Source organism: Glycine soja, chromosome 18 (assembly GCF_004193775.1).
Source record: "Glycine soja cultivar W05 chromosome 18, ASM419377v2, whole genome shotgun sequence".
NCBI lineage: Eukaryota > Viridiplantae > Streptophyta > Magnoliopsida > Fabales > Fabaceae > Glycine > Glycine soja.
In genome coordinates, this window is record NC_041019.1 from 30,575,952 (window position 1) to 30,588,852 (window position 12,901).

General features: G+C 33.8%; 1 pseudogene; it reads left to right on the forward strand.

The window, feature by feature from the left end:
- Nucleotides 1-5,342: 5,342 nt before the first annotated feature.
- Nucleotides 5,343-10,659, forward strand: LOC114395327 (annotated as a pseudogene).
- Nucleotides 10,660-12,901: the final 2,242 nt, after the last annotated feature.

Here is a 12,901-nt window from a genome sequence, read left to right on the forward strand (position 1 = left end):
AAGAACAATGTAATCAATTAGATTCTTGATGTAATCGATTAAAGTGTTCTTGATCATTTTACGAAATACTTTTAAAAGTGAAGTAATCGATTATGATCACCTGGTGTTGGATTTCCCCTGCAATTACTTTTTGGTCCACTTTTTCTTTATACAAATATGTTCAAGGGAAATCTGGTTTGCCGGAAAGCGCATCGAATCGTCAAGTATTTAAAATTATAACAGATGAATCCGAGTATCAAACTCAGGGAACTAGTCTTAGACAAGGTTAAATTCAGAAATAAGGCATTGTTGAAAGAAACATTGATAATTGATGATTTAGAACAAAATTAAACTAAGTCTAAGCTAAAATCAGTAAAAATGCAAGTAAGTAAGATTGACAACAGTAGGTAAAGGTGGTGGGTCTTTCTAACAAACCAGCTAATGTATATAAAGATGTTTCTCTAATCAATCATGCTTTTGTGTTCTATGTTTTAGCCTAAATTACTAAACCTTGATCCCTAGTTAGACTGAATCAATCCAAGCTTCGTCCTCAGATCCCTCATGTTGGACTAGGCTTAATTTAGACAGCCCTCCTAGGTTTAGACTAACTTAAACTAAGCTTCGTCCTCTGATCCCTCTTGTTGGACTAGACTTAGCTTAAATAGCTTACGAAAGTTTAGACTAATTTAGCCTAAGCTTTGTCCTCATATCCCTCTTGTTGGACTAGACTTAGACCAAACAACATTACTGTAACAACATAATTAAAACCAAAACTTAATCCGCAGATCCCTCATTTAAGACTAAGTTTCAATCCTGCTTCATTCAAGTTCTAAGGCAACAATACATTTTCCAATGCTAAAGTCACCTGACCATGCACACAAATGGGTGATCAGACCAAGAGCATAAAAATTTAAGCACTAAAAGAAGCATTGAACACAAGAAACACAATCAATTAGGTATTAAAGTAATTACATCAGTTGTTATTTAGAAATCCCCAACAAGGGTGTTTAGCCAGCCATTACAGAAAAACCCTAACAGTAATGAGATTACAAAACCTAGGTATCTCTGCAAAAACTACTCCTTTTGCTACCTCCAGAGCTCTTTTCCCGAAATAGGCACTGTGGTGTGCTCTGGAATTCTGTGCAAATCATCTCCGTACCTTAATTTTGCACAAAATAGGCTTTAAATAGGCTCTGAATCTGTGACGTTGTGCTTAGCGCCACCCTCGCGCTTAGCGCGAGTAAGTGGATTTGAGCTTAGCACCAGTCGTGCGCTGAGCTTGGCTGAAGACAACTGCTGCGCTTAGCGCACTGATCTCGCACTTAGTGCGCGGCCTTGATATTGATGCTCTGTCAGATTCTTCTATCATGCTAAACGCGCTACAACTGCGTTTAGCAGTGGATGCGCGCTTAGGCCACTGATGAGCTAAGCTCAACTGTCACTTTTAACACTTCATGACTTAGCCTCTTTTTCACTTGAAATTGCACAGATTTCATCATTAAATCCAATGGAAATATTCTAGAGACGACTTTAACAATAAAACAATATTTATTTACAAACTACTACGAAATAACCATAAATTGGGGGAACTATACAAGTTTTGGAAAATGTTTTCTATACAAAAGTTAGTCGTATAAGATGACTAACACCTGGTAATCGGTTAAAGCAGAGACTCATGAAAAACAAGACATGGTCTCAACTAAACTGTGTAATCGATTATGGTTAACTGGTAATCGATTAAATCGAAACGAGAATCTTTTTGGAAGCTAGAAACACTTGTATAATTTATTACGATTAGCATTGTAATCAATTGAAACAGAGAGTTTTATGCATTGAAGAAGTTTCTAACTTTAGAAATAATCTTTTTTCCTTTATATGATCATGTATGATGTACATATGAAAATATAGAGACTAAGATGCAATAATCAATACAAATGTCACTCAAAGAGTTGGGCATGTAAAAAGACAAAACTTCTTCAAGCTCCAAAGCGTCTTCATGTTGCTCCCGCTATCTCTAACAGAGCACTAATGCTTCCATTAAAAATCTTGAAGTTCAGGTTGGACAACTGACAAAACTATTGTCTGAGCATGGAAGTGGATCTAATGTAGCTCCATGTAGAGCTTGTAGGCCTTGGATCTTCTTCATCAATGGATTCCTTTGCTTCTTCAAGATTAGTGGCAGCGGAATGGAGAAGGAGGAAAGGTGATTGGAGATGCCACTTCAAGGAGAAGAGGAGCCAAGAACAAACTCACCACCATAGAAAGCCATGGATAAGAGCTTGAAGGTAGGAGAAGATTAGTGGACGGAGAAGGAGAGAAGGGAACGGAATTTTGAGAGAGAGAAGAGGGAGAATGAGGTATGAACTTTGAAGTCTAATTTCTCAAATTATCAAAGTTGCAAAATGCAAACACAAGGCCTCTATTTATAGCCTAAGTGTCACACAAAATTGGAGGGAAATTTGAATTTCTATTCAAATTTCACTTGAATTTGAATTTGAATTTGTGGAGTCAAATTTGGAGCCAAAATTTCACTAATTATGATTAGTGAATTTTCAGCTATGGTTCAGCCCACTAATCCAAAATTCTTCACTAAGTGTGCTTAGGTGTCATGAGGCATGTAAAGCATGAAGGACATGCATAAAGTATGACTATATGATGTGGCAATGGGGTGTAACAAGCAAATGTTCACCTCCCCCTTAGGTTGGTCCGAAATTTAATTGGATTGGGATTCTCCCAATTCAATTAAATGTCTCTCCCAACACACACATCAAATAGTGCACTTAATGCATATGAAATTACAAAACTACCCCTAATTCAAAAACTAGTGTAAGTGCCCTGAAATACAAGGGCTAAAAAATCCTACATTACTAGGGTACCCTAAACTTGTGGGTTACCCTCCCTACACTATGGAACCCTAAATACAAGGCCCAAAAAATAATGAAATCCTAATCTAATATGTACAAAAATAAGTGGGCTTATACTTACCCAATGGGCCTAAAATCTACCCTAAGACTCATGAGAATTCTTGGGTCTTCTCTTGCATCCCTGGCCCAATCTTCCTGGAGTCTCCTAGCCATGGCTCTGGTGATGGGTCCCCTCCTTAGGAGGATTGCATCAGGATCTTTTTCAGCAAACACACAGGTTAACTTAGAGGAACAATGCAATGCAATTCCAACAAGGTGGGGGACTGTGGTTGGTTTGAAGGATAATGGTGAGAAAAGGAATAAAGGAGTTGTAGAAAAAAGTGATAAAAAAGAAGGAGTTTAAAAAGAAAAGGAGAAAAATGATGAAGTAGCGACTAATAAAAAAGTGGAAGAGAAAGTGGTAAGTGAAGAGGAGAGTCAGAAATCAAAGAAGCAAGCCACTGACAAAGGCAAAGCAGTAGTAAACTATCCACCAGTTGAGCATCTTCTTTATCCACATGCTCTATCAAAGAAAGATCAGGAAAGGCAATACAAATGTTTCTTAGACATTTTCAAACGATTACAAATTAAAATTCCTTCAGTTGAGCATCTTCTTTATCCACATGCTCTATCAAAGAAAGATAAGGAAAGGCAGTACAAACATTTTTTAGACATTTTCAAACGACTGCAAATTAACATTCCTTTTTCTAAGGCGTTAGAGCATATGCCAACATATGCTAAATTCATGAAGGATTTGCTTACAAAGAAGAGAAGAATAATGGATGATGAAACAGTAGAAGTCATTGGCTCACCATTGCTGTCCAATTGTAGAAAGCCTAACCATAAGAAGGGCGTCCAACTTAAAAGATCTTAAAGAAGCGCTCCTAGGAGGCAACCCAGTGTTTCTAAACTTTGTCTTAATTTGTGTTACTTTAATCTTATGTCTTATTTTTTGAATTATATTTATGAACTTTACTTTTAAGTCTTTATTGGAGAATTATTTTGAATGTATAATCTATTTGTTAAAGCTATCATTGCAAGGCCTGGGGATAGACCTATTTGTTAGGAAAAGAAAGAGCAGAGAAGGATGAAGACATGGCTGATCCTATTGATTATTTCATTGGAGGAGACTAAGCTCCTCAACCATGATCTTCAAAATTCGTAACTGACTTATGTTCATTTATCACTTTGTATTAAAATTTAGAACTTTATTACTTTATTTACTGTTTTGGATTTTTGCTTGGAAACTTACGCAAGTTTGTGTTTTTGACTGATTTACATGTGCATTGATATATTTTGTTCACTTAGTGTAGTTGTAGATTATATATAACTCTTTTTGGGACTACATAAATTTTTTCTTGGACATAACATGCTTTGGAAAGAATCAACAACCGGTGTTTTTGAAACTTACTTTTGATTGGATTAGAACACAACAAAGTGATTGTTTGGAAACATTGAGAATGAAAAACAATTAATGGCTTTCCCAAATAACCAAATGAATTTAGATGTTTTTGCATGGACTTGATAACGAACAACTTTCAAAACACTAATTTGATTTGAACATGGAAACAGGCCTTAAGCATTAGTGAATGTGTGCAATCACAGATTTTACATTGAGTGTCCTCATTGATATGTTCTATAGTTAATTTTGCATGAATTTTTAATTGTCATAACATATGATTCATGGATATGATTTAGGCATTCTTTCTTTCTATACATTTTAAGCCACTTGCCAAAAAGCTATCCCAATGTATATTATTTTATCATTTGCAAGCCCTTTTGAGCCAAACACTTCATATTTTGTTGGAACACTAACCTAGGATAAAATTTTCCTACCTTACCTTAGGTTAAGGGAGCAAAGGTGTTTTGTTGGGGATTCCTGTCATTTGGTGGTTAATGTGATGAAAATACTCTATTTTTAAATGAAGGTATTAAGGTAAATTAAATATTTAATTATTGTATGGAAAAGAAAAGAATGAAAAGAAAAAGAAAAAGGAAACAAGTTCTTTGTGAATAAATGAATGTCTGAGTTATGTACATTATGTTATAAATTGTACAGAGTTGTTGTAGATTTTATAAGTTGGGATCTTGGTATAAGAAGTACAGTTAAAACTCTATAAATTAATAATGTCAAAATCGGAGAAATTTATTAATTTAGAGAGTTATTAATTTATCGATAAATTAATAACTATTAATTTAAAGAGTTTTTAAGTAATTATACTGTACATACCAAACAAAAAGGCAAATTAGTCTATGCCTCTTAGAATTATGTTGCGGCGAACCTTGGGACTCAACGTAAATTAGTAACTATTGTGTTCATATGCATTGGAAATCAATAATGACTTTTGAAGTACAGTAAATGTAAACAAGAGGAACAAATGTGTTCAATGTATTCTTAAGCAAGTTTGGCATATATAAATTACATGAATGTGTTAGAGTATTCAAACCATATCTCACAAGATGGTTTCTCATCTAAAAGGTGTTGCAAAATCAACTATGTCAGATCAAATACGTAAGGAGTTGTGTGAGTACAAGAGAGATAATCCTGCAAGCACACAAAAAGACTTGCAGAGATGACTTGAGGGAAATTTGAGTTGAAAGTTAGTCAAGGAACAATATCAAACACACTTAAGTGGTCAGATGACTATCTCTCTGCTGAAATAAAAAAGGGAAGAGCAGAGATCAAAAGACACAAACAAGCAAAATATCCTGACATGGAGAAGGTTGTTTATGAGTGGTTTCTCCAGCATCAAGAACGTGTGAATATCACAGGAGAATTAATTTTGCAGAAGGCAAGAGATATAATGAAACTCGTGTACCCTCATGATGATTCAGATTTTAACTTCTCTATAGGATGGCTTGGGAAATTCAAGCACCGACATGGCATAAAGTCATTTCGTCGTTTTGGCGAGAATGGGTCTGTTCATGTACAAGACATGGAGCAAAAATTGGTATCGATTCGGGAGAAAATTAATCAATTCCCTATGAAAGATGTTTTCAATATGGATGAAACTGGGTTGTTTTATAGGCTACAAGCTGATCATTCACTGGCAACAAAACAACTTGAAGGAAGAAAGCAAGATAAAGAAAGGCTGACGGTAGTTATTTGTTGCAATGATGATGGCTTTGAAAATATCCCTCTATGGATTATTGGGAAATATGCAAAGTCTTGTTGCTTCAAGAATGTCAACATGAATAACTTGGATTGTCAGTATCGAGCTAACAAAAAAAGCATGGATGACTAGTGTGCTTTTTGATGAATAAGTTTGTGACACCCTCTACCCCTCACATATATATTAATAAAAGAATAAAAATTCAAATATTAATTAAAAGTATTTTTAAAACATTTTTAAATACAAGCTTTTCAAATGGGTAAAAGGCTCACATTCACTTTCTTTTACATCATATTCAAACTTGTCCAAATAAATAATAAAGTCATCTCGACTCAAAGAAGTGTAGACAAAGGATCAAGCTGAATGTTTTGATGATGCCAAAGGATCACATGTTTCTCAAAGCTTTATTCAAGACAAAGAAATTAAAGATATTCAAGATGGATGATCAAGATAGTCTCTAGAGTCTTAGGAAGGGTATATTAAATAGGAAGGGAATTTCTAATTGAAGTAGCAAAAGGTTTGGCCAAGAAATTTAAGTTAAAAAGTCTTTTTCAAGAGATTTACTCTCTGGTAATCGATTACCAGAGGATGTAATCGATTACCAGTGGCCAAAAATGATTTACAACAGCTATTAAAATTTGAATTCAAAATTTGCACTGTGTAATCGATTACACATATATGGTAATCGATTACCAGCAGTTATTGAACGTTTTAATTCAAATTTTAAAGCTTGTAATCGATTACACACATACTGTAATCGATTACCAGAGGAGATTTTCAGAAAATATTCTCAACAGTCACATCTTTTCATTTGGTTTTTGAATGGCCATCAAAGGCCTATATATATGTGACTTGAGACACGAATTTGCTAAGAGTTTTCTGAACAAAAAGGTCTTATCCTCTTAAAAAGCAAAATCGTTTTATCCTCTTACAAATTCCTTGGCCAAAACACTTGTGATTCAATAAGGAATTATTTGAGTGCTCAAATTGTTCAATCTATCTCTTTCAAGAGAGATTTCTTCTTCTCTTCTTCTTTATTCTGAAAAGGGATTAAGAGACCGAGAGTCTCTTGTTGTAAAAGAATTCTAAACACAAAGGAATGATTGTCCTTGTGTGTTTAGAACTTGTAAAAGGAATTTACAAGATAGTGGAACTCTCAAGCGGGTTGCTTGGGGACTGGACGTAGGCACAAGGGTGTGGCCGAACCAGTATAAATCTGAGTTTGCACTTTCTCTTCCCTTAAACTCCTTTATTTATTATTGTTTTATATTCATATTCAAATTGTTCTATTTGAATCAATATTTAAGAAGTTTATTATTAAGGGAATTTATAACTTGATAGAATTTTAATTGGGGAAATAGTTTGTAATATCTTAATTCAACCCCCCCTTCTTAAGATATCTGAGGCCACTTGTCTAACAAGAAGGTCATCTAAGTCTCATACAATTAATATAGAACCTATATCCTAATGTCACATCCTATCAGAGTGTGGTGTTCCCATGTCCTCTAGCATGAGGTTCTTCATAGTCATCCACCTATTCATCTGCTCCCCCGAACACAAAGTTCAAGATCATCACAGGATCCAAACATAAACAGCAAACCGGGAGTGAGTTATCACATTTCTAACTACTAGAGAGAAACAACACAACATATAGTAGCCAAATACAATTTACTTAGCATATCTCACATTATTTCATCACTTTGTCATTCATCAATCACACTTTTCATCCATCAATCACACCTTTCAATCATCAATCACTATACACAGGAATCACACACCCCGATCAAGACATAATAACACATCAATTTCAAAATAAACAATTAGCAAGCGTATGTGACAGTTATGCTAAGACTCAAGCCTATATGCAATGTGGTACCATGTCAGTGAAAAACCTTGTCGGGCGCTTAGGAGTACATGACAAGGCAAACCACACAATAATAAGTCAAGTCACTCTCACTAGGTAATATCATAGGGAGACCAGTCAGGGTCACAGTGCTTTGCGAGTATGCTCCAACCGTATGGGATCAACATAGGCTTAAAGGAGCACTCAAACCGTGTGACCCCCAAGGCCTACACTCCAAAGAGTCCGTCAGGGCCACTCCCTCCTGATTCAGGTCCAACCCAAAAAACATTTTAGCACACAGACTCTATCTATGAACTGTACAAAACACACGACTCCTCAATTGTTCTCAAAATAATTTTAACTCGTCGTCCTTTAAGAGTCTTATCATTAACTCGTCGCCCTTAAAGGGACTTAACATCAACTCGTCTCCCTAAAAGGGACTTAGCATCAACTCGTCGCCCTAAAAGGGACTCAGCATTAACTCGTCGCCCTTGAAGGGACTTATGATCGTGTGATTGTACAATTCATAGTTCACAACTCAATGCACACAACACTTCAATGCACATATATATCTCAATCATATACATACTCAATTTATCACATACACTTAATCCCAATCACAATGGTATAATCTCAATTTAACATGTTATCACACCTCATGAATCATATACACTTTATCTATGAACTATGCAATACACACATTTACTCAATTGTTTTCAAAATCATTTTAACTCGTCGGGTTCCCACAGTGGATCCCATCACAATACTCGTCGTCCTTAAAGGGTCTTACAATTGTGTGATTGCACAGTTTATAGTTCACAACTCAATTCACACATCTCATCTCAATACACATGTATTTCATCATCCGTCACATGTTCAATTTATCACATACTCACAGTTTGAATCATCATTTCATAACCTCAACATAACAATTTATACAAAAGATTTTATCACAACATGGGATGTAAAGCCTCTAAAATAATTTCTCACAATTGTATCAAAATCCATTAATCAAAATCATGGGTTAAACACAAAGACATCAAGAGCACTCAAGTTTATCAATCAATTCTCATCAGGACATCAATTGGTACATAGAACACAATAATATTGCATTCATAATCATAAAGAAAAATTATAATTCAATAAATATCCTAAAATAAACCCAAATTTAGTTCTCTAAGGATCCCTACACATGTTCTCACTAACCCCCAATTGTGAATAACTCATCCCTTACCTCTGAGCGGACTCACGTGTCTTCAGCCAGCGATAGTAACATCTCTAGCAGTTCCCTGAGATTCCTTTAGTTATTCCTCCGACTGCTCCGATAGAATTCCCAAACGTCAGAGAGACGGAGAAGAGATTGAAACCTCCACTTGTACTGTCTTCATGCGATTCCTTTTTCTCCCTCCACTAATATTATCTCGAAAATCCCAATGATGGAAGTGTACGCAATTGAATTTGGAACAATATATCCAAATTTCATGAAAATCCAACGGTTAACAAAACCGAGATCGTAGTTTTACCGAGACAGTTTTGGGTTTCTGTGGGAAATTAAAATGCTATAATGCAAAGGGTTTACCTCTAAGCTCATATATTATTTTGAAATTCCCAACGGTGAGAATGTTCGAAATTCGGTTGCAAACGTGGTACTCAAATTTCACGACGATCCAACGGTGAACCAGTCCGAGATCGTCATTTTTCTGAGACAGGTTTGGTGGGCTACGGGAAAAAGAAAGGGTTTTGAGAGGAGAAGGGGAAAAACGAAAATGAGGCCAAAAAAGGCACCTGACTTAACATAACTATTTATACATAGGGTATTCAGCCTATTATTTGCTCTATATTTTTTTATTTATTTATTTTATAAAAACAAACTCTATTTTATTTTCTATCAAACAAATAAATGAAATACCCTTTTTATTTTCTCTCAAATCATTATTTTAATTAATAATTATATCTCCTAATTTATTTATTTATAAAATCTCATCATTTTTCTAAAACTCTATTTATTTATAAATAACAATCATTTTTAATCTAGATTACAAAAATTGGGATGTTACAATGTTCTTTCATTTGACCAATTGATGTATGGTAGAAGAGTTCTACTTGTGGTGGATAATTGTCCAGCACATCCAAGAAATATTGAAGGGCTAAGAAACATTGAGTTGTTCTTCTTGCCACCCAACATGACATCAAAAATTCAACCTTGCGATGCTGGGATAATAAGAGCTTTCAAGATGCATTATCGTAGAAGGTTTTATCGCAAAATATTGGAAGGTTATGAGGTGGGACAATCTGATCTAGGGAAGATAAATGCCCTTGATGCTATCAATTTGGCAATCCCAACTTGGACGATAGATGTTCGAAAAGAAACAATAGCGAATTGCTTTCGACACTGTAAAATTCATTCAGCTAGTGACGTTGCAAGAAATTTGGATGAATCCACTTTTGATGAAGAAACTCAAGACCTCGAGACTATGATCAATCAATGTGGCTATCGTAATAAATGGATATCGACAATCTAATGAACTACCCAGGTGAAAATGAAGCATGTTCGGAGGCTTAGAGTTTTGAAGATATTGTGGGTACTATCATTGAGAACAATGCAGAGGATGACAGCGAAGATGATACGGTGTCTTTGGAGCCTGTTACGCGAAAGGAAGCGCTTATGGCGTCGAACACTCTTCACAACTTTATGATACAATACAAAAATACAACACCTGAGCTATTGGATGCAATAAGAAAAGTTAGAGATGAGCTCCAAATAGACTTGAACTTTAAAGAAAAACAGACAACTATTGAATCATATTTCAATAGAGTGTAATATATATTTTTCAGTTTCTATGAATTATTAATTTATGATTTTCTTGGGATCGAAAATTATAAAGGGATCTCACGAAAAATTATTATCTTATTATTTTATCGAGTTTTTCAATTTTTTACATTGGCCCAAGTCGAGACTGAACAAATTTATTATTTTAGAGAGTTTATTAATTTACCAAGTATTAATTTAAAGAGTTTCTACTATAGTGATAACTTGGTTGAAAAGGGGAGGGATAGGAAGTGATGATTCATTTGAGATGCTAGCTTGTTCTTATATTTGCTTTCCTATTCTCAAGGTATGTTTGAATATCCAGAAAGACCAAGATATCTTTCAAGCCAAGCCTAACCCTAAAAGTCATAATGATCCATGAAGGTTATGCACTTTATTGTTTATTTGATGGCTAATGAATTGCGAAGTTGATTTATGACATCTAATTATTGGAATTGAGATGAAACACTTACATGTGTGAGAATCGTACACCTTTGAGAGGTTTTCCTCTATTTGAGTGAATCAGGTATTTTCTCTCATGTTCTTTAGAAACAAAATGCGAATTGATCTTAATCTCATTTGGTTATGTGAATTTCATCTTTGTGCTTTCATTTCTCATTGTTGCATTTTGAAAATGTTGTTCCAATCATTTTAGAGGTTGATTCTTTATAAAGCATGTTCATAGTTTTTTGTAGAAATATTGAAACAATTTTATATTATACTTATACTATTGTTATTTATAGTTTTCATTCTATACTTTGCTTGAGGACAAGCAAGATTCTAGGTTGGGGGGAGTTGATAAGTGTGATATTTTAGTTATTTTTGGGATTTAAATGTTAGCACTTTTCTTTTGATTGCAATAGTTTTCTTATAAATTTCCCTTAATTCTAGTTGTTTTATATATTGTACATTTATTAATGTTTTTGTTTAAATATGGAAGATGCATTCATGCATTCCTTATGTTTCGATGGTTGTTTGTTAGATCCAGAAATCAAGCCAAAGATGAAGGGCAAGAGGGTCATTTTGTTCGTAATGTTTAATTCTATTTTATCACTAGTATCATGAAATAGGATTTTAAGTTTGACTAGAAAGTATTTTTAGAATTTGAACTGAATGAATTTACTCTTTACATTACGGTGCTAGGAACAGACCATAAAGTTTTGATTGCAAATAACACGAGATTATGATTGTAATGCTAGTATATTCATTTAATATGCGAGGAATCAATATTCGGTAAATATTCTTAGGATTCTCGAATGCAAGGGATCGATTCGGGGTGATTTAATGTGTGCATCATTGATGTTAGAAAATGATTTATATATATTAATATTATTTGGATACTAAGGGTATGAACGATGAAATCCAATCCTATATTTTTCTTGAATTAATTAAATTTGTTTTTAATTGTTTCCGTAATTTTATGTATTTCTGACGCACTAATTTCGTTGTTTTTGTTATTGCTGCTATTCCGTTACTTTCATTATTTTCATAAACCCAAGATATTTTGATTGAATTTGTTGTATATAACTATTGAACTATTTACTTTTATCAGGGAGAATTGAGTAATTCAAGTCCCTGTGGAGACGATCTATTTAAAAATTTGGAACCTACGATGATATTGGTACGCTTGTCAATAGTCTAACAAAGATCTAGATGACACCTCGTCTGATAAAGATGAAGAAGAAGCCAATCTATGTCTAATGGCAAACATAACTTCTAAAGAATCTCAATTAGATCATAAGGATGAGGTAAACCTTCATGATCCTGAATCTCTCAAAAGTCTTATCATGAACTACTATCAAACTCATCTATTCTTTCAAAAGCTTACAAAAAATTGCGAAAAGATTTCAAAAAGTTGTACAAAAATCATATGGAGCTAGGAAAAAACCATCAAGATAAAGTATGTATTTCATTGGACGGGCCCACTCAGACATGTGATGCTAAATTATTAACATAGTGATAATAAATGACATTTGTTTATAATAATAATTATTTATAATGATAAAAATTAAATGAAAAAAAAATAATTGTCAAATAGAGAAATAAAAAATATTATATTTTATATTTGAAATCACTATAAATTTATTTATTATATTTTATTAAGTTAAAATTCTAACAAGTAATATTATAACAGTGACAAACAGTCGTATAACTGAACTACAGATAAATAAATATACGAAATTAATTTATTTTCATAAGAATCAAAATAAAAATGTATATTATGTAAATAAATAGATACTAAAAAAGTAATTTA